General features: G+C 44.0%; 1 protein-coding gene across 5 annotated transcripts in view; it reads left to right on the top strand.

Annotated features, from left to right (window-relative positions):
- Nucleotides 1-7,424: 7,424 nt before the first annotated feature.
- Nucleotides 7,425-20,601, top strand: part of LOC135234267 (protein kinase C delta type-like) — a 30,130-nt gene continuing 16,953 nt past the window's right edge. For 4 of the 5 annotated variants that reach the window (XM_064298701.1, XM_064298700.1, XM_064298699.1 and 1 more), the window contains exon 1: nucleotides 7,425-7,584. The gene's annotated coding sequence lies outside the window, so the exon portion shown is untranslated. Of the gene's footprint in view, nucleotides 7,585-15,371; nucleotides 15,392-20,601 lie in introns of those variants that run through there. The other variant, XM_064298698.1, reaches the window with a different exon arrangement.

Below are 20,601 nucleotides of genomic sequence, written 5' to 3'. Positions count from 1 at the left end.
AGTGTTTTATCCAGGACAGAGTGGAGTGGGAGTGCGAGGGGGCAGAGGCGTCCCCATTTCTCAGCATCCCTGGAGTTTGCTGACCCAGAATCGAGTGAGGGAGCCAGTGGAGGAAAAGTTTATTTTATTGAAGTACCTGAAAGTTGTGAACACCTTGCTCCAGTTTCCATGGAACCATTCATCATCCTCTCTCTCATCACTTCACATCTTTCTCTCTCTCCCTCCCTCTCCAGCTCTGAATATTTTCCATCTTCCCCAGTATTAATCTTTGTGCTTATTTTGTTCATCTATTTTCTTTTTTATGTTGTCATCCTACATACCTCGGGATACAGTGTAAATGTTTAAAAATAGAGATGGACAGATTCACAGAAATAACTGCAGTCCTCCCATTTATGAATTCCATAAACAGCTGTTTTTGTCCCCATATTCAGGCTGCTTGGATAGCGTGTGTGAGAGAACAGGAGAGTCAGTGTGTGTTCTGTAGACGAAGAAATGAGCACACTTTTCATTAGATGCAACCTCTTTGGCTTCATCTGTAACAGAAAGAGAGGGAGAGAATGGGGAGTCTCCAGTGTGTGGATCATGAGCTGTAATGTGTTCATTACAGGAGATGACATCACTCGCCTGGCCAAAGATTCAGTCTCCCCGAATGGTGACCTGGTTCTTTTGGCATAGTGGGTTGAGAAAGAGAGAATCACAGAATTACTGTTTAGATTGGCAAGCACATTGTTTAAAAATGTAGCATTTACTAGCATGCCAGCATGTACTTTTCAAGCAGCTATTGAGCTGTTGACTTAAGTATGCTGACCGATCAAGCGATTAAATGAAAAGTAATATTATTATGAAATGCCAAATTTGACTTTTAAAGACAAATAACATGTTTAATGGCACCAATAACTCTACGAATGAATGGCTCCCTCATTAAATAAAAGTGACTTCCCTCTGCTATTGTTTATTATGCAATACACTAAACCAGTGGAGTCATTCATTTATTTGCATAGTTTTTGTTTGGGATTATTCTTTCTACTCCATTGGCAAGATATTCTCTGTGTGCCTCCCCAAAATAGTTTTTGTAATGGATCTAATGACTAAAAAAGCAAGATGTGACTGTAAATGAACAATTACCATATTTCATATGCTGCTTCACAGTTATATATTTAAGAGAACAAGCTGTTCAAAAATTTACTAAATACAATTTTCAAATCCATAACAGTTCAGCGACTGAAATTATACACATATTTAGGAAACTCATAGAAGCTTTGCCCATTTTGAAGAAATGACAGAACAGGTAGAAGAAATGGGAGAGATATTGACCAAGGTATAATAAACTGCTCCGCTTGCAATCTGGTGGCTGAAAAGGATATAAAGGATAACAAGGAAAGGACAGTCAAAATTGATAGTTGTAAATTTGGAGGAAATGTGGCATTTTTTGATAAGCATAGTTTTATGTGTAATATTTATTACTGCTAGTAATATTGTTGACAATGTTGGCTTTTGACAGAGCAATATTGTGCTAACTAATGTAGTTACCCTTTCAGCCGAGAAATTTGTGTTGTCACTGTACCAACACCTCAGTTTGTCTCAGATCTCGCACTGGCATATGTGGAAAAATGCAAACATTCTATTTATTGAGTACACAACCTAGAATGGTCACTGTACTACAGCTTTTAAAGCAAGTCAGGATGGTGAAGCTAAACAGAGAAAGTAGTCATAGTGCAGGCTTTGCAATATGGAAACAATGGGCTACTCAGTAAAAGTGAATGCCCAGCAAATTATCCCAAATAAAATGACAATATTGGCTGAATTAGAAAAACAAACAAGGTTTGTGACACAGTGTTTGTTGTTTGATAAAAAATGCCTGTTCCCTTCTCACATTACCATGAGCTGTCTCATTATACAGTAGAAGCACTGCATTGAAGCTTTCTATCCCAGCTGATCCACATCCTTGTTTTGTTTTTAACAGTAATGCATTTATCCAGAGTTCCTACCCAAAAGCCAGTATGGTCTGTTTGAACTTTTACTATATGCACCTTTGCAGCAAGTGATGAATGTGCTCTATGATGAAAGCTTACATGACATTCCAGTCTTATACAAACAGAGTGTATTATATTAACTCATTAACTATTGATGTAATGGACATAAAGCACACAACCTGTTATGATGGCAGTCCTGTGCATGCGTGGTTAGCATGTTCTGAGGATCTGAACTGTACCATATGAATGAGACACAGTCACTTGGCACTGAGCACTTATACCCCGGGGTAATGATTTCACAGACTGAGGGTAATGGACCTCTAGTAGACCTGTCTTGTTTAAGGAGTCTGAGAGGCCTAATTGTACGGCATCACGTATTAATGCCACAAATGTCAAGATATAATCAAGCCCTTCGGGCCACGCAGGGATGAAAACAGCCTCCATTAATTGTCATTATCGTGATCATTAAGTTTTCATCCACCTGCACTGCTCAGGGCTGTCAAAGAGAAGACCTGAAACATGAGGGCTCTCCTGGCCCCAGAGAGCAATACGCATATTAATCGCCGCCATTATAATCAAATTCCACCTGATCCACTCTGCAGGCCTCTGCTTCAGCTTGCTGTCCCCTCTGGAAATGCCTCCCACTGCGTGCACTCCTTAATAATGGCCGATTAGTGTCCCGCTCACAAACGCACTTCTGAATGATCTTTATCATAATTATCATGACTGCTATCATTGTTACAGACATAATGTATAATAATAATAATAATATTAATCCTCAGGAGCAGCGGTTCCAAAACTATATAAGACAATGAGGAAACCAATGAGGGAATACATTTTCTGTGACCCACCTATTATTCGAATGCATAACACATGTTCACATAAGGAATTAAGATACCTTTAGCATGCACTGAAGCAACTAAATGTACAGTGACTCATTTCATAGTGTAAATAATTGATTTTAGTGTCAAACACACACAGGCATCAATTTTTTGGTGAACCACCTCTCTCATGAACCGAAAGGAACTCCCAGTTTGGGAAGCGCTACTATAGAGCATGATTTGGCAAGAGAGACAACAGAAAGCAGACAATTAGAAGAAAGAGGAAGATGAATAAGCATTATTGTTTTGAAAAGGAAGACTAGCAGAAAGTAGAGGAGGATAGAGCACTGAGAGAGGGAGGGAGAGAGCTTGTTTTATCCTTTTTGGGAGCTGTTTCTCCTCAGTCTGCCCAGGCTGCTCATTACTCAGCCTGAGTTCTGTTTGCTCTGGCCTGTGCAGTGACAGCGGTGAAGCCAGGAATCATGGGTGCTCTCCACACTAGCTGCCGATTGGGTGAACCCCCAAGGTAGAGCGAGTAGCAGGCAAGTCATCCATCATATCTGGAGCTGTGAGCTCTTTGTGAGGTGGTAATTGTTTATATCCTTGCTTATTTCAGCTCTTAACTAATCACTTATACTGCTAAGGGATAAAAAGGGCAGTATGCATGTGTGTGTGTGTGTGTGTGTGTGTGTTTGTGTTTGTGTTTGCGTGCAGGTGCATGTGATGGGTATATGTGTGAGAAAGATGGAGAAACAGAGCATGTGATTGTGTGTGCTCACTTGCATGTGGGTGTGTGTGTGCGTGAGCACATGGTGTGTATGTGAGTGAAAAAAAGCAGAGAGCTCATGTGACTGTGTGCACACAGTGTATGTGCCTGTGTGCACTGAATTTAAACCTTACACTAATACAACAATTGCCTAATGGCTTTTTTTCTGTGTTGCACGAAAAGTATGACTGTATGAAAATGTTTGTAAGCTGAGGAGTGCCTGCAGTAAGCAGGCTGAATATTTGGCAAGCAGGACAACTGCCTGGACCAGAACCTGCTTGGCACTGCTTTGTGTGACATAATATGCTTTTATATATGAAGTGGGCCGACAGATAACCTTGAGTTTCATTATTCCATGTTTTATTGGAAAATGAAAAAAGGGATTATCAGTCCAAAATCAGCTAAAAAGAGGTAACACTGTCTTAATTATATGAGCCTGAACCACCCTAGTGAGTGTGGCGATAGAACTGCACATAAACTACAATACATGCATAAAATGAGAACATGGATGGCCTTGGCTTGACATTTCCAGTCCAACTCTTGTCTACAAAGACGCTGTTCTACCGCAATGCAGGGGAGAGAAAAGAGGATAGGAAAGAGGGAGGAGAGAGGAGTTGTAGAGGGAGAGGAATCTGGCTGAGCTCCAGCGGTTTCATGTCCCAGTTTACCTGATTTACGCCAGCCCCCGCTCTTCTGAGGAAGCCCAACCAGCCCCCACCCCCCCACCCCCCGCCCCCTCCAACTCCGATAAGCAGAATAGAAAAACAAGCTGCCTGCCCAGTCCTGTCTGTCCTTTTGGTGTGAGCGTCAAGATTTCCATGGTTCCATTAAATCAATCTGGGCAAATTCACACAAAGTTAAAACTATTGACTTTGGAGTAGCCGGCTGTCGCCTCCATACCCAAACCCAGCCACACTCAGAAAGCCTGCTCTGTTTAGTGTCTGGAGGGGCAAAAGACTGAGATTTGAGAATTTGATCAAGTCTTCGGTTGGTCTTCAAGTCTTCATAGCTCACACTATGTCATACAATTTAAATATAGCTCCTGCAATGTCACTGGAAAAGTTGAGTAAACTTCAAAGTGAGCGTCACATGACAGCCACACCCAGTGTGCAGAGCAGTGGATCGTAAGAGAAGATGGTTGACTGCATATTGCCTTTGGCCACGCCCTACTCATAGCAAATCATGATTGGCTTGTGCTTCAGAAGAGTATGCTCTAAGCCGGAGTTTCCTGACCTTTGGATCCGGCTGTAAGGAGGGTGTTTCCACCGAAGATCAAGGATCTCCAAGAAGTGGTCTGTCAAACAGGCAGTCGTCATAATTTCCAGGTCTCCCTGAAACTCAGATATATTTCCTTGATACACCGCTTTACAACTTGAGAGAGAGAAACAGAAAGATAAAGTTATTTATTAGAAAGATAAAGATACTTTATTTGAATATCAAGGCGAAAATCAAGGCTTGCATCACGAAAATAAAAAGTGATTAAAAGTCATAAAAATTCAGAAAGTCAAAATGCATTTACAGCCTCCACTTTAGATAGTAATTTTGATGGCAGTCAGTAAACTGCATTACTGCAAACTGCAACACTGAAACTACCCACATCTTCCCCTATAATAATGGAAATTATATTAATAAGATTACTGAAATCATAAACATTAACTCATATACAAAATATGCAATTAGTGTGTTCGCTCGCAAAATGAATAAATAAATAAATACATAAATAAAGTGCACTGATACAAAAGCCTCAAGAGATATCTTCATTAATTTAGGACTCACAAGTGATACTTAAATATTTAGCAGAAAATATGTGATATAATGGAAACAATTCTCAACCATTCTAAACATGGGATATTATTAGCCATGAGTGATTTGGAGTAAATAATGATTTTGTGTTCTGCCATGATACTTTATTGCTATGTATTTGTGCAATAAACAATAAATAATTTACGTATTATTTGCATGTAACATAATTAACTGGGACATCTTCTAAACCACCTAATAATACAAACCTAATGTAATGATAGGTCAAGCTAATGACATAGGCATAATACAGTACAGCTGTGTTAGGTATCATTTCAGACTGTGGTTCAGAACTACATGAAAAAAATCCAGGTCATTTCCATAATGTTTCAAATGAATCACCTCAGCTCAGAGACAGTAATGAATAATTTCTAGTATTGTGTTAATCACTATAAACTGTTCAGATGCAATGGATGCAAACCACCAAAATGGATGCACCACCAAATCTTGGTGGTGGATAAAAGCACTGAGCTCTAGATTGGGCTTTGTCACCTCATTCGGGATCATTGCTTGGTGAACAATTTATGGTATGCTCTCCCAGTTCTATATTTTGAAATGGCATGCCAGTAAATTTAGTTTGCAAGTTCATGCAGCAAAATATTCTGTGTTAAACTGACTCTGATATTTTTAGAATTAAATTAAATTGAGCTTTCTTAGTGTGCATATGGCCACCTTTTTGAATAGAGGCGGAATTGGACTTTGAAAGGATACTGGATTGACTGCCATTGAAATGGACTTTCCAGCTATACTGGCAAATGACCTCTTGGGTCTCTGTACTTGGCTTTCTGTCCAAAAATAACAGTGAGTCCCACTGTGGGCCTTTGATGCACATAGCACCAGACCTTGAATGTGGTGCATAGCCACCGCTGAGGAAGAATGCAGCACCGTTTGGCAGGATATTGCATTGCAAGGTAATGCACGGCTCACTTATTTAGGACAACAATACTGCTTTACTTAGACTTAAAGTCAAGGACTTGCCTCTGATGTGTTCAGTCTTGGATATGTATTTCATGTCTCACCAGGTGTATGTACTAGGTCTATACAAACTCTTCAACCCCAGTTCACATGAATTGGCATTACTTGGCCTGGACAGGCAAACAGAGAATAAATAACAATAAAATGTAAAAAGTTCTTGACACAAATCACTTAGGGACAAACTGCAATCAATTTCCATGTCAAAACACACTTGCGTTGCACCAGGGCTGCAGGTGGGGGGGGGGGGTGGGGGGCAACTGGGGCATTTTGTCCTGGCCCCAGGCCCGAGGGGGCCCAGGATATGGTGCGCAGCTATTCTTAATTTGTTACAAATATTGGGGGGCCGTCACAACATATTTTGTCCTGGGCCTGAGAAATCATAGCTGCAGCCCTGGTTGCACAACCAGAGATCCATCTCTTCATGTACATTCTACACAGGTGGCCCCATGAACTCATTTTCCTGATGTAAATATTAAACTTTATTATAATGTCATTCTAAACCGTATAAACCGTTATAAAATAAGCTAAGTAGTGATTTTTGGAAATCACGAGGGACAGAAAATGAAGGACAGTCTAAAGTAATTTCCACTGGTGAGTTCAAACCCCTACCACGGTTACTGCAGGTGTTATCCAGACTGCTGCCAATAAAATTGTTTCCAAACCAGAACTCGTAGAAACAATGAGGGCTGCTGGAAATTCAAGTTGTTTTACCGAAATACGTAACAACAATTAGGCTGCAGCTAATTTTAGCTATCTGCTTCATTCCAAAGGAATGTAGTAAACCCGCGCGCCCTCGTGGGCCTATAAATGGCATACAATAACAACAATTGAAATAAACCAGCAGAAACTACCACTCCATGGCACCGGGACTGACTGTGAAAGACAACTTTTGCACACGAAAAACACAAGAAAATTACGCAGAAAAAAAGGTGTTGCTCTTAATGTGCAAACGTAAATGGCCCATCCATCTCCGTGGTCAGTTCTGTGATTAAACCAAGAACAGAAATTCGTCTTGAACAAGCTCATCTGCTCTTGTACTCGCACTGACAGCAGTCTTTGTGGGGAGGTGCTGCTGTAAATGCACCTGGTCGACGTCATGGCTACAGTCTACTGACAAGCCTACGAGCGAGCGCTACTTCCTCAAACACAGAGCAGGATCTCAGAGCGAACGAGAGGGAGAAGACGAAGTTGAGAAAAAAGAAAATAAAGAAGTTTAGTGTTAAGGACCCATTGTTGACTACAAGAGGAGGTGAGTTTTAACAATATTTGCTTATTACAAGAACGGAACGGATACTGCTAAAATTTCATAAAACTGAAATGGTAGGCTAACTTAAGTTTGCTTGAAAACTACGGCTCTGGTCATCTTTGCGTAGCCTGCTCTAACACGTTTCATAGCTCGAGGAGGCTAAGTGTGCAATATGGCAAACTACAGAAAAGTGATGTTACAAGTAGCCTAAACATCAACTCTTTGTGCTAGCTATAAGGATGTAGTCTGTACATTTTAAAGTGAAACACTATTAGACCAGAATAATCAAACTTCTTTAACTCAAATGAAACTAGCCTATATAGAAACCATTGTGTGTTTTCGTAACTTCCAGGTCGACTTGAACAAATAACGTCTCTGTACGTACATTTCTTTCGAAATGGGCCATTGCCTTCAAGTTGCAACGTGAATGTTCATATGGGCAGGGAGAGGCAAGAACATTATAGCATATCCTATGTAAATATGACTTGTTACGTCGAAACCAAGTGTATAACGTCTCGGAATACTCGCCTCTGGCTAGAGCCAGCAGAAAACAATAAAGCGGTATCGAGTCATTCGGGGAACTTTTTATATGTAAGTTGCTGTAACTTTGGAAAATTTCTGTCCATCTTATGCTGTGTCGAGGGAAGTGACAGCGGTATTCTCTTGTCGCGGAAGTTTCATTAAACGTTCTCAGTTTTCCGTTTTTACTGTACTGCATATATAATGTATGCTGTATTGGACCACTTTGCAGAACGCAGGCGCGAACAAGCTGTCTTTGTTGACTGACATGGATTTAAAAACTTTTCGACTTATGTCGATTTTGTTTTGACAGATATCCACAGAACCTCTGCAATGCAGCATGCTGCTCACTTGTCCTATTTTAGAAACGAGCACTAATCACTTTCCATCACTTTATAGCGTGGTGTTCATAAAGCTCTTTTTATGATAGACTGTGACTTCGGCTATTAGTTGGCCTAGGTTAACTATTTCATTCAACATTTAAGGCTGCGACATGCCTTTGTAGGCGCTCAATTTGTACTACTTTTGTCATTCAAATCTAACCTCAAGGACCATTTCTGTTGTCACCATGGGCAGAAAGCCCCTCCAACCCAACCTGAATAGGGGCTGCTCGTGAGTCACTGCGCTGAGTCAGATTTATTGTATATGTAAGCCAAATAGTGTTAGGCTAAATGGTGAATCATAATCGCCAAAAAGTTGAATATAGACTGTTCCCATCTCCGGCGACGCATATCTGACTGTTTCCGGAGACTCGCGCACCATATTTGTTGGTCTTGAAACGCCGCAACAGAATTAACAGAACAGCTACATGTGACAAGGTGAACGCGCATTCTAGCCACACCCTGACGGTACCGGCTGAGTTTTGTATATTAAGTGAAAAGGCAATGTCGCAATAAGAGCACAGAAATAACGAAATAATAGTTATTTGAATAATAGTAAAAGCTGTGCATTCTCTCATGTTTTAATACATAGTCTAGCCTATTATTAGGTAGTCTGTAGACCATCTCCATCTCAGATAGGACGAAAATCGACCTATATTTAAGGTGGCGGGCTTAATGATTGGTATTGGGGGGTATTTTGTGAGAAATATGTCCTGTACTTTGTTTAAAACAAATGGTCAGAAAAAATATATCTTAACTGTTCCATAGGTAGTATTTTTAAATGATGAAAATAAAATAAATTTATTTAAACTGTATAAAGGAGACTGGAGAATATTTTAAGAAACCTCAATGTTACCATGAGCTAGCAGGGTGAAAAAAAATGATTATTTTCACAACCAAAAAATGAATAATATTTATTAGATATTTTTAGGAAAAATATGTCAGGTATTAATATGATGAGTTTAAGAATCAAATGAACCTGCATGTTTATAAAAATGTATTAAACTTATAAAAAGAGCTGATTCTTACATTTAGCTAAGAGACTGTTGGCATAGAGCACATTATTAGCACAAATAATTGACTAAGCTTACCTTTGAGAAATCCAACTCTCTTCAGATCACAGGTTATCTACAACTCATGTATATAAGTTCAGTATGGAACACTGAAGTTAATTATTCTTTTTGTTGACTTATAAAGAAGGGGTTGAGTTCACTGTGTGTTTGAGGCGAATGTGACTCTGGGGCCATTTATTTTTGTTGTTCTTTGTTAGTGCTAGCTTTGGATGTGTAGTGGCTATCTACAAGGCTTGATGTCCAGCAGTGGAGCAGCTGCCATGTCGCTCATTCCCGTCATGATGTGTACCTCAAATTGCTAGAGGAAATGTTGGGAAGAATGTGTTTCATTTTACTCATTTGCTCTTTGGTCATTAGTCTTCAGTCTTGGACTGACCACCTGGGGCTGTTTGCTGACAGCAAGTAACACATTGGCTGAGAAGATGCACTTTTTTAAAATAACTAATTTGCAGTTCACATGAGCACTGTAATTTTCACCTTTTTTTCATGGTATTGCTGGTTGGTGCAGGCATGTGGCACATCGGTACAAACCTGCTTGTCAGTCTGTTTTCTCCTCAGCCTGTTTACCAGCCAGTGCAGCAGGGCGCCATCTGCGAAAGTGCTGGTGACCCCTGTAATTTCTGTCTGATTGTCTCCCGGCACAAAGCCCGAGTCAGGACTGTGTCGGCTCCTTTCTCACTAATGGGCTCGGTTTCATCCGTCCACTATACACTTTCACCGCCTGGAGCGGAGTTCTCTGTCTGTGAACCAAGGGCCCCAGATTAGCTGGGATACGGATGGTTGCGTTCCTGCTGCCGCTAATACTCTGCAGCATCTATGCTGCAACAATGATAGCCCATTCCCATAATTCCATGCTGATTTATTGAATGAATTTAAAACGATCAAATGTTGCAATGGCCGGCATGTCGGTGACATGACAACTAGAATATACTGGACCACCAAAAATTAATAGGACAGCAAAATGCTAATTATCTCCATTGGCCATCATTTCAAATTCTGTTTCCATGGTAATGTCTGTTCTGTAACACATTAGCTACAAGACCTCAAAACTGAGAAAATATGCAATATGCACATTCATTTAATGGTGTTCTTCTGTAAAATTTAGAAATTCAGCTTCCTTGGCTGAATCCACAACACACAGTGGCAGGCGTCTTGTTGATTTTCCAGGTAATATGATGTAATGCTTAGGTTGGTTGGATGACATCTCTTTTCTTTAATTTCAAATAAATTATACACAGATATTAATTAAATTCCTTTAAATTGAACTTGGAAAAAGAGACAGAAGACAGAAAGTAATTTAGAAAATATTAACTTACCAGTAATTCAACTGATCCAATATTTGAGATGAAATGAATCCTGACAAATGCCGAACCTGGCACATGCTTTCAAGTCCTACTGGGTCCAGGTTGGTCATTAACAGCCTTTAACCGTAACTGAATATGCATCTGCAAAGCACCAAGCTTCCCTCAAAGTCTCAAAGTTTCAAGCACCATTATATAGGGAAACCTGTCTTGGATAATCTGAATTTTGAATGCAAATTCGGTTTATCAAGGGTTCCAAAAGATTTTGAGCTCACAACCCACTTAATGAGATACACTTTCTGTGACCTGCCTATTGGAAAAATGTTTTCTCCTATCTAGCGTCTCTCTTTGTGCAGCGCTGTTCAGTGTCACGGCATACTGTGATGTTGGCACCAGCTTTTCTCTGAGTAAATGTTTACCCCTAACCCTAGCCCATACACCTTTAAAACACACATTCTCTCACACACACACACACACACACACAGATTTCAGTCTCCTAAAACCTCCTTTTCCATCACCAGGGAAATTGGTTGAGATTATATAATAGTGTGTTACGCAGATAATCGTAATAAGGCAATCTGTCGATATTTGCCGATCCTGGAGATTTTCCTGTCTTTGCTCAGTTTTTGATGATCTATCTTTGTCCTGAGCTGTCAGGTATAAAATTAGGACATTCTGTCGCACTCCATCTGGCCAAGGTCTGGGGAAAAAGAAAAAGGAAAAAGCCATTTGCCGCCCCATGGGGGACCGATTAGGTCCCCCACCCAGACTCACAGGCTTGTCTTTCTGAGCCTAGAGCAGGGGTGTCCAGTCTTACCTGGGAAGGCCTGGCGTGGGTATAGGCTTTTGTTTTAGGCCAGATTCAACCTTGACACCTGAATCAACTAATTAACTAACCATGGTCTGTGACAGTTCTTTTTCTGAAGATGTTAATGGGTACTGAAGAGAATCTTTCTGATTTTCAAGAATGGAAAGCTATTTCGAATTAGAGCAGTGCTGCTATATAGACAATCTTCATAGCAAGGCCTTAAGGGTTGCTTTGTCATTGACCGTTGTTGCAATAGCTCAATAGTTCCCTTTTGGTTTTGCTGTTGTAATGAGCTGTTTGACAAGACTGCCACAAACTGCGGCAAGCCAGTTGTGGTAGCAAGTTTCACTTGAATTTTTTACTACTTTTCTCATGCTGCATTTCAGATTGATGAAATCACATTAATTGGACCCCAACTGTGCGTGTTTATGGCTGATTAGGAACGGTAGTGGATTGTATAAGTCATGTTCAGTGTGTGTGTGCGTGCGTGCGTGCGTGTGTGCATGCATACATACCCCCATGTCTGTGTTCATGTATGTTCGAATATGTTTGTGTATTGTGTTGCTTGTGTGTGTCCGTGTATCACACATGTCTGAGTGTCTTTTTGTGCTGGTATATGATTGTTCACACCTACTTGTATGTGTGAGTTTGGCCTGCAGTGGGTGGAAGTGTGGAAAGCGCTGGGTGTTTTCACTTCCACTTCCAGTTCTGCATGCCCATTTTTGATGACTTTGCTCAATACTGCAAGTTAAACTGTAGACTACTGCTTCTCTTTTGGGGGTTGGGGGTGGGGGGTGCGGTTGGGGGTCAGACTCTCTTTCTGTCTTCTCCCTCTGTTTTTTCTCTGTCTCTGTCTCTGTCTCTTTCGTCTTCTCTCTCTCTGTCTTCTCTGTCTCTGTCTCTCTCTCTCTATGTCTTCTCTGTCTCTCTCTCTCTCTCTCTCAGATTTGACAGTTTGCAGTGGGGTGCTTTGCCAGCAGCCCTGGGGTCACGCTAAATGATCAGCAGCGGGCGGAGGAGAGAGGTGGACAGATCAGACAAACGGACGATAAGGGTCATGACCGGGATGGCGATACACCTCGTTCTCTTCGTTCTTCGTGGGGACAGGCCTCACATGCACTAAGTGTGCGGTGGACGTCGCTTCGAGCGTGCTGGCCCAGCTAATGTGCTTCTGAACCAGAACCGAGGCTAACAAAGCCGCGTATTGTGCAAGCGACGCAGATGCCCGTGTGCTCACGAGAAATTTTCCCCCTGCATTGTTCTCTGTGGAAGCACACACAGTAAGCTTGTTTAGAGGGTTATTATTTATTCAGTTTGAGGTAGCCTGTAGCCTTACAGAGCTTTTCAAGTGTTTTAACAGTGCTGCTGCAGAGCCTCATAAACACACCTGGTTATCCAGCCCCCCCCCCGCAAACACATTTCCAGCTTCGCTTATTAATTTTTCATAAGCACACGCTGAGAACGTTGCGCCAGGCTGCGTGCGCATTTCCCACACGACCGGAATAATATCTCTCCATCTGTGAGCAGCTGGGTGACATCTCTGCAGCTCGTGTTGGAGCCCGTCAGTTTTGACAGGCCAGAGAGGACAAAGTGGCCATCAAACACAGAGAGAATGTGTTTACCCAGTACGCACTGTGCCGGTGAACCTGAACATCTCAGTGATGCGCTCACACCCAGAGACCCGCACGGCAGTTTCGCCGCCCAATCACCGATTTATGACAACGGTGATGGATCCAAGGTCTTACTGAGAATATAGGGGTAATGCCAAATGGATTATCTTCGTTGTCATGCAGAAACCTTCTATCTCCCAAAAAATAAATTAATAAATATATTCTCAGGAGCAGAAAAAATCTTTGTCACATGGAGCTTTGGAACACATTTAATTGGTTGTTGAGCTGTGATACATTTACAGTGCATAGGGCCTGGTAAGAAGACCACTGTTACTTCAGTGGATACTCTGTATTCCAGCATGCGGGTGGCAATGCAGGGAGTATGTAGACGTCCTCTCTCATTTTTCCACTGTGTTACGTGTGTCTCACCTCCACAATGTCATGTGTGCCACGCCCACAGCGTCGCCTGCCGCAGCCACTCTCAGGCCGACGTCCAATCAGAATTGATTTGAGGTCACAGCTGGTTAAAAATGGCACAGTCAGAACGGGGAAAGGCCTGGCCCTGTGTGGCGTGGCTCTGTGAGAGCGTGATGGGAGAGATGGGGCCCGGGTCTCTGTGGGATGCACCAGCAGTGTGTGAGCTGAGGACAGCTTTAAACCAAGGGCATCGATCCGGTCTACTGGCCCCCTGGCAGGGGCTGCCCCCCGGCCCGCGTGCGCGCGCGCGTCCGCGTCCGAGCGCTGGGGACCCAGAGGCTGCGCGGAAATCAAACGCTGTGTCAAACGCTGCCTTCACAGGCCCTGTAACCATGACAGCGGGAAGCTCTCTCCTCCCTACTGCGGATCGCTCTTTCCCACCAAATCAATCTCCAGCATGGTCTGCCACTGAAGGCACCCGTGCCAGAGCTTCTCCATGACCGCTGCTGCGTAAATAGCAGCCGTAGCGCCGCGGTCTGCGGAGCCGCGTCTCTGGGGAATGTGTTTTCCTTGGAGTCAGAAAGAAAAAGCTTTGCCTTTTTCCATCAACTCTTTGTCCTTTCTTTCTCCTCTCTGTCCTCTTCACTTATCTGTCCTTACACTGGTCTGTCTCTCCTTGCATTGACTCATCTTTCATCCTTCTCTGCTTTTGAGCTCTCCACCCACACTCTCAGCCTGTCCCTGTTTGAGGGCTCCACCAATAGTAACTGACCTGGAATCCCAGTGAAAGTAATTGATAATAAAATGTACTCATTAACCTGCCTGCTGTTTCCCTGTGTAATGCGTCAGTGCTCTGTTGTGTTCTGCTCTGCTCCGTCTCCTCCGGCTCGTTTCTTGAGCAGGGGCTTGGCGTTCCCCGTTCTCAGACGCGCGGCGTGCGGGTAAGCATTGACCCGCTCGCTGCCAGAGCCCGCGGCTGCTGCTGTCTTTACCCCCCCGGGGTGGGCATAATTGGGGTTTGTTTCCCCCAGAGCCTGCTATAATGGCGCACCGCTCTGTGGAGCTGGGATATGCAGCAGCACAGGTCTACCGTGGGTGTTCAGTTAATAAATGTTTAATGAGGCTGATGATTGCGGCCCTCCGCATGGTTTGTTTGAGTTTTATGCTTCTATGCTTATGTCTTCAGAGCCCACAAACACAGCTCAGGTGTGATGGATGCTTGCATGTCTGCAGCGAGGAGGCGAGTCTCGCCGAGACTGTGTAGCTCCTAACCTGTTTTTCAGTCCTGACTCATCCCAGAAAGAGCAGAGGCCTTTCATTAGTCTGCGTGGTGGTGACACAGCAAGGTGGAGAGCACGGTCAAGGTATCGCCAGAGTGTATTCCAGTAACAAAACAACGTGGCTTACATCACCAAAGGCATAGTTTCCATTTGTATATGCCTGCGTCTTTCCAAAGAATTTCAAAACGAGCTCTCGCACGATACCATCTCCAGACCTGCGCAGTTATACAAGAGCCTTTCATGGAAGAACAGAGCTGGTCTGCGTACGAGTGGTAACTGCACACTGAAAGCCTGTTATCTATATTTGTTTAACCCAGATTGCTGGAGCCTAGTTGGTAGCAGAGAGCCGCGTTCATATTTCAAGAAGCCAGACTCACGTGACCCTCATACCGGTGGGCAAACGGACTGACGGGGGTTTCCAGGTATAGGGGTGGGGTGTGGTTCTGCTGGTATCAGTCACTGTGAGGGATGAGATGTTATTTGCAATGTTGTTATGTTTGGGTCAGAGTGAGACTGCTTCTCACCTGGGTTGGGTCAGTTGGGTTAGCTCACTCCATCCAGTAGCATGTCCCTGCACGTTCATCTCAGAATGTTTATGTAATTCTTTTTATGGGATTTACTGCGACAGCCAGATTAGCGGGCTGTTGTTTTCAGCTGACACCTTGCCTGAATAAGGTCACATGTCACGCACATTGAAGGGGGTGTCGGCATTGTCCGCACAGTGCTGTGCAGCGAAACAAATCAGGATTTTGCCTGATTAACTCTACACCTGACGGTACGGCAGCGAACTCCGGGAGAAACTGTTGTTGTCATGGAAACCGTGGCCTAATTTTTTTTTATGGCGGGGGGAGGGCAGGGGCCGGTATTTCTGGCCCTCCATTTTCCACAGGGCCAGTCCAAGTGGACCTCTTCAACGAAAGCAGATCATTTTCTCTCTCTTTGATATGGGCCTACACTGCACATTCAGTGGCCTGAGGAACGCAGGACATGAAAAGGGCTATTGTGTTTGTGTGTGTGCATATGCAGGTGTGTGAGTGTGTGTGTGTGTGCGTGCGTGCGTACATGTGTGTGCGTGCGTGCGGTGTGTGATGGTTGTGTGTGTGTGCGTGTGCTAGTGTGTGTGTGTGTGTGCATGCGTGTGAGTGTGTGTGTGTGAGCGTGCGTGTGTGCGTGCGTGTGCGTGTGTGAGCGTGCGTGCGTGTGTGTGTGTGCGTGCGTGTGCTGCGTGTGAGTTGTGTGTGTGTGTGTGTGCGTGTGGTCGTGCGTGTGGTGTGTGTGCATGCGTGTGCGTGTGTGTGTGTGTGGTGGTGTGGTGTGTGGCGTGTGCGTGCTGTGCTGCCTCGGTGGTTGTGTGGTGCTGGTATCCGCAGCTCAACGCTGTGCTGCCTCCGGTGCAGTTGTGCGGTGCTTTGGAATGCGCTGAGGAAGTGGGTCAAGGTTCCTCGCTCACAGGCAGCGCTCCGCTAATCGCAGAATCTGGGGCACGGCTTTCGCTTGACCGGCCCGAGCTCCGCATCGCCACAGACACCTGCAGGATCACCTTTCCCTTTCTCAGCCCTCTCTCTTCATCCCCCCATCACCAGCCAGCACCCTGGCTTTTAACAGGCACCCAGAACCCTTCCCTAAAAAAAGAATCCCTCGTTGACCTTTCAGTTATAATTTAACGCAGATGTGTAACCATTGCTTGGAGTGATTTTTTCTGGAACACCTGAGTAGGAACATGGTAATGAACCCATGACCCCCAGACAAACTGCTTTGTTTAACATGCCAAGCACACACCAAGTCCATGACCCTTGTAGCGGCGAATGTTGACTTTTTCCAACTATTGACCTTCATTAACCTTCCAGTGAAGGTCATTCTCTCGGGTGTATTGTTCTCACTGTACTTGCTGTATATATGCATACACTATTACTATCAAGCTCTACTTTTGTGAAACCAGATAAGAATGTTGTTTAATGAAGTTTGTACAGTATGTACAAAATACTGTATGTGCAAGGCCTGCTTTTTATTGATGATTGATTCATTTTCTTGGAGCATATTAAATAAATCAGTTTCATCAGTACTTTTTGATCTTAAATGCAGTGGTGGATTGTACGTTTCGGCAGCAGTGCTGTAATGTGCTGATCAGACAGGAGTAGACAGCCCGGTCAGTCAAACTGTGTCGGGTACCTTACAGTCTAAGCCTAACCCTGCTCGCTTGCCAGGGGGGTTTCAGGAAAGTCAACTGGAATCCCCAGTTTTTGTCCTCAAAGTCGTTTTTCCACCAATATGAATGTGTGCTTGCCTGTCTATGCGCATGCTTATATAATTCTGAGTACGTACGTGTGAGTGAATCTGTTTGTATGTGCATGCTCTTACATATGTGTGTATGCGTGTGTGTGTGTGTGCGCGCGCGCGTGCGGTTGCCTGTGTGCGTGAGTGTGTGTGTGTGTGTGCGCGCGCGTGTGCGGTTGCCTGTGTGCGTGAGTGTGTGTGTGTGTGTGCTCGCACTCTGTCTGTGTCCCCCGTCTGTGGTACAAGCTCCTAATTGTCTCCCCTCACACCCTCTCTGACTGGCTGTGCTCACTTTTTCCACTCTCCAGAGGAACCGTTTCTCTGTTTTTCTGTGTAGAAGAACTCATGGGCTGGGTGGTGCAGAGGGAAGTTAAGAAGGCTGAGATCATTGCGGGACAGAGGCAGGGCTATTCTGGTGGGGGTGGTGGGAGATGTAGCTGGGGTGATGGGGATTGTGGATATGCAGGTTGGAATTATTGGAGTGGTTATGGTTGATGTAGAGGCAGGTGTTCTTGCTTCAAGGGCTTTTGGAGTTTTTCTCCACACAGTTCCCTGGAGTTGGTTCTCCCCTTGAATAGGATGTGTTGTAGAGGGTGATGTGTGGAGCTCAGCATGTGTTAACTCTAAACACAGACTGTGTGTGTGATCGTGTTTGTGCATTTGCAAACTTTTGTGTACTTGTGACAGAAGGAAATGGAGCGAGACGTTGTGCGCCTGCATACAGAGAAGCGTCTGTGCGGTTAGAGATTGCGAGATGGAGATGGAGATGGGAGTCTCCCTGTCTGTGGCAGTCAGTGAGTCAGCTTCTGTGATTTTCTAGGCATTTCCCTGCGTCTGTCTAGCACACAGCGAGCATGTGTTAACCAGGCCGCCTACCCCGCCTCACCTGCGAACGTGCGCCTCTGTGGCGCTCCAGCCTGGCCAATCAGATCGCAGGCCCAGGAGCCCGGTGTCAGGTTTCCTGCGGCTCAGACTCAACTTAAGCAAACAGAATAGAGCCAAAGTTCCAGCCTACAACATTGCTGCTGCAAACCAAATCGGTGCTTGTGGAAGGCCACCAGAGCCCAAATATTTGCTTGTGTCCTCTTAAACTCTTAAAGACTCATATTATGCACAAGGGCCTCTGTCCAGTGTTTAAAAAATAGTACCTGTGTTTACTATTAACAAGACACAGGATGGTATGCACTGTTATTCGGTATTGTAATGTTCGGACTCACGGAAATAAAGCTGTTGTTGTTGCACAAATATTTAGTCTCTGTGCACTCTCCCGCAGGTGCACGAACTCCAAATGAATAACCAAGTGGATTCTGCTGTTGCACCCTGTAGGGGTAGACAGGCTGCTCTCAGCATGAATGGCTCTTGTTAAGGTCAAGGTTGATTGTCCATTTGCTTGCCCTCCAGCACAGAGCACGCTTCCAGTATCCGCGGTGCTGCAGGGAACAGGCATGGTTGGCCAGCTGCTTTTGACACGCAGCCTGCAACGCGGCTTCAGCAGTAGCGTTTCCCTCCAAAATGTCGGATTCCAAAAAGTTCTGGAATTCATTCTGTAGCCTCATGAGTCGATCGATGACCATCTGGTCTGCCTGGTCTTCTTATTTACAGCTTATGTCAAAAAATCTGTGTCCTGATGTGGGCAGATATAGCCTACACCAAACATTTTCCTGTTGAAAAACTAGAGGTTGTTTTGATGAACCATTAGTTAACCTTTGGTTGGTTTTGCAGTTTTGTCTCATTCATTGTTGTATGGCCATAGTATTTTTTTCTTTCACATGTCCTTGGCTTAGTTCAAGGTTTTATAAATATAGGGCTTTTAAATTAGCTGTCTATCTTCTCTATTTATCGTTAACTTGGGTAAGCAATGGTACACAATTTTTAATATAAACAATTGAAATTGAATTGTTAGAAAATGTTTATTATATGATTATGATTAATAATAATAATAATAATAATTATTATTATAATTATTATAATTATTATTATTATAATTATATATTATAATTACAGTAGCCATACGAGTAGTACTAGTAGGTCATAAAATCTGCGTTAATTCAAAGGGTTAAGGAGCCTCTGCTGTCTGTGCTGTGACAGGTTTCTAAATTGATACAGCACCTTTCCTCTCCGAGGATGTTTTGCATTTTTTGTGTTTTGGGCTGGGTTGAGAAATTTGGGTGTAAAATGAGGCTGTTGAAAACAAATTGGCAGATCGGACACGTATGCGAGTCCTTCGTGCCACACGCTTTTCCGGATGGAAAACGGCTGTTCGGTGCATATTTCAGTCGGTCGTCATTAACCGGGTGATTAACGTTCAGGGCTCGCACCTGACTCTGTCACCTAGCACTTACGCAGTATGACTCAGGTATCTGCACTAGAGCCCATCCAGCCGGTCCCACAAGCCCGTGTGTGTGAGTAGGGGCCCCGCCCTCTGTGTGAAGCAGCACATGCTGCTGCAGAACTACAAGCGTCTGAACTACAACCTGCACTCTCTGCCACCTTGGACCGAAAGGCTGCCTCTGAATCTTCACATCAGTGAAGTGCTCCCATTGTGTGTTGGGACCTGAGGCTCTCCTGTAGTGAAAAGCAGCTGGAGGAGGTTTTATAGTGAGTTATTTGTAGGAAGTTGAGGCCCAGATTGAGTCTTGGCCTGAGCCTGTAGAGCTGAAAGAGGTGCTTGTTTGTGGGGCCCCACTGTGGTTGGCTGTAGGGGGGTTTGTGGGGGGGGGGGGGGGCTGTGGAGCTCTGCTTCTTTCACCTAGCTCCTGCCTGCTGGACGGAGCCCCAGAGCTTACAGTAACTCTGCTGAAGCCTTCCTGGGCCCCTGCTCAACCGTGCGTGCGTGCGTGTGTGCGTGCGTGCGTGCGTGCGTGCGTGTGTGTGTTTGTGCGTGCTGCTGTAAAATGAATACCATGGAATATACAGCAAGGGGACAGTGGATACTGTAAATTAACTGTTGCCTTCAGAATCAAAAAAGAAGAAAATGCCATGTCACTGGTTCTGTATGTCTGAAATACATTTAAAGTATGCCATGAAAATATTATAGCACATAATATGCATATCCACAGGCAGTTGGGATTCAAACTCTAGACAGTCTAAACCCCAGTATCTGTAGTGTTTCAAATGAGTGCCTGAGCTTTTACATGTAAACTATGTGTTGATGTGGGCACGTTGATCTGAGCAGTGGTGTCCGTGTTTGCGTGTCCTTTGTTTTAGATTGTTTGTCAGCCTTATTGTGTGCTCAGGTGCCCTAGGTGTTCCAGTTGGGGAAACTTCCTGCTTTTGGTGTGGTCACCTCCACAACTACAGCAGTGACTTCTGATTTTCAGTGTTTCTGGGACCAAAAGACATCCTGATGTATTACTCA

Source organism: Anguilla rostrata, chromosome 11 (assembly GCF_018555375.3).
Source record: "Anguilla rostrata isolate EN2019 chromosome 11, ASM1855537v3, whole genome shotgun sequence".
Taxonomy (NCBI): domain Eukaryota; kingdom Metazoa; phylum Chordata; class Actinopteri; order Anguilliformes; family Anguillidae; genus Anguilla; species Anguilla rostrata.
The sequence above is the reverse complement of the archived record's forward strand: the minus strand, read 5'-3'. Positions and strand labels throughout refer to the sequence as shown.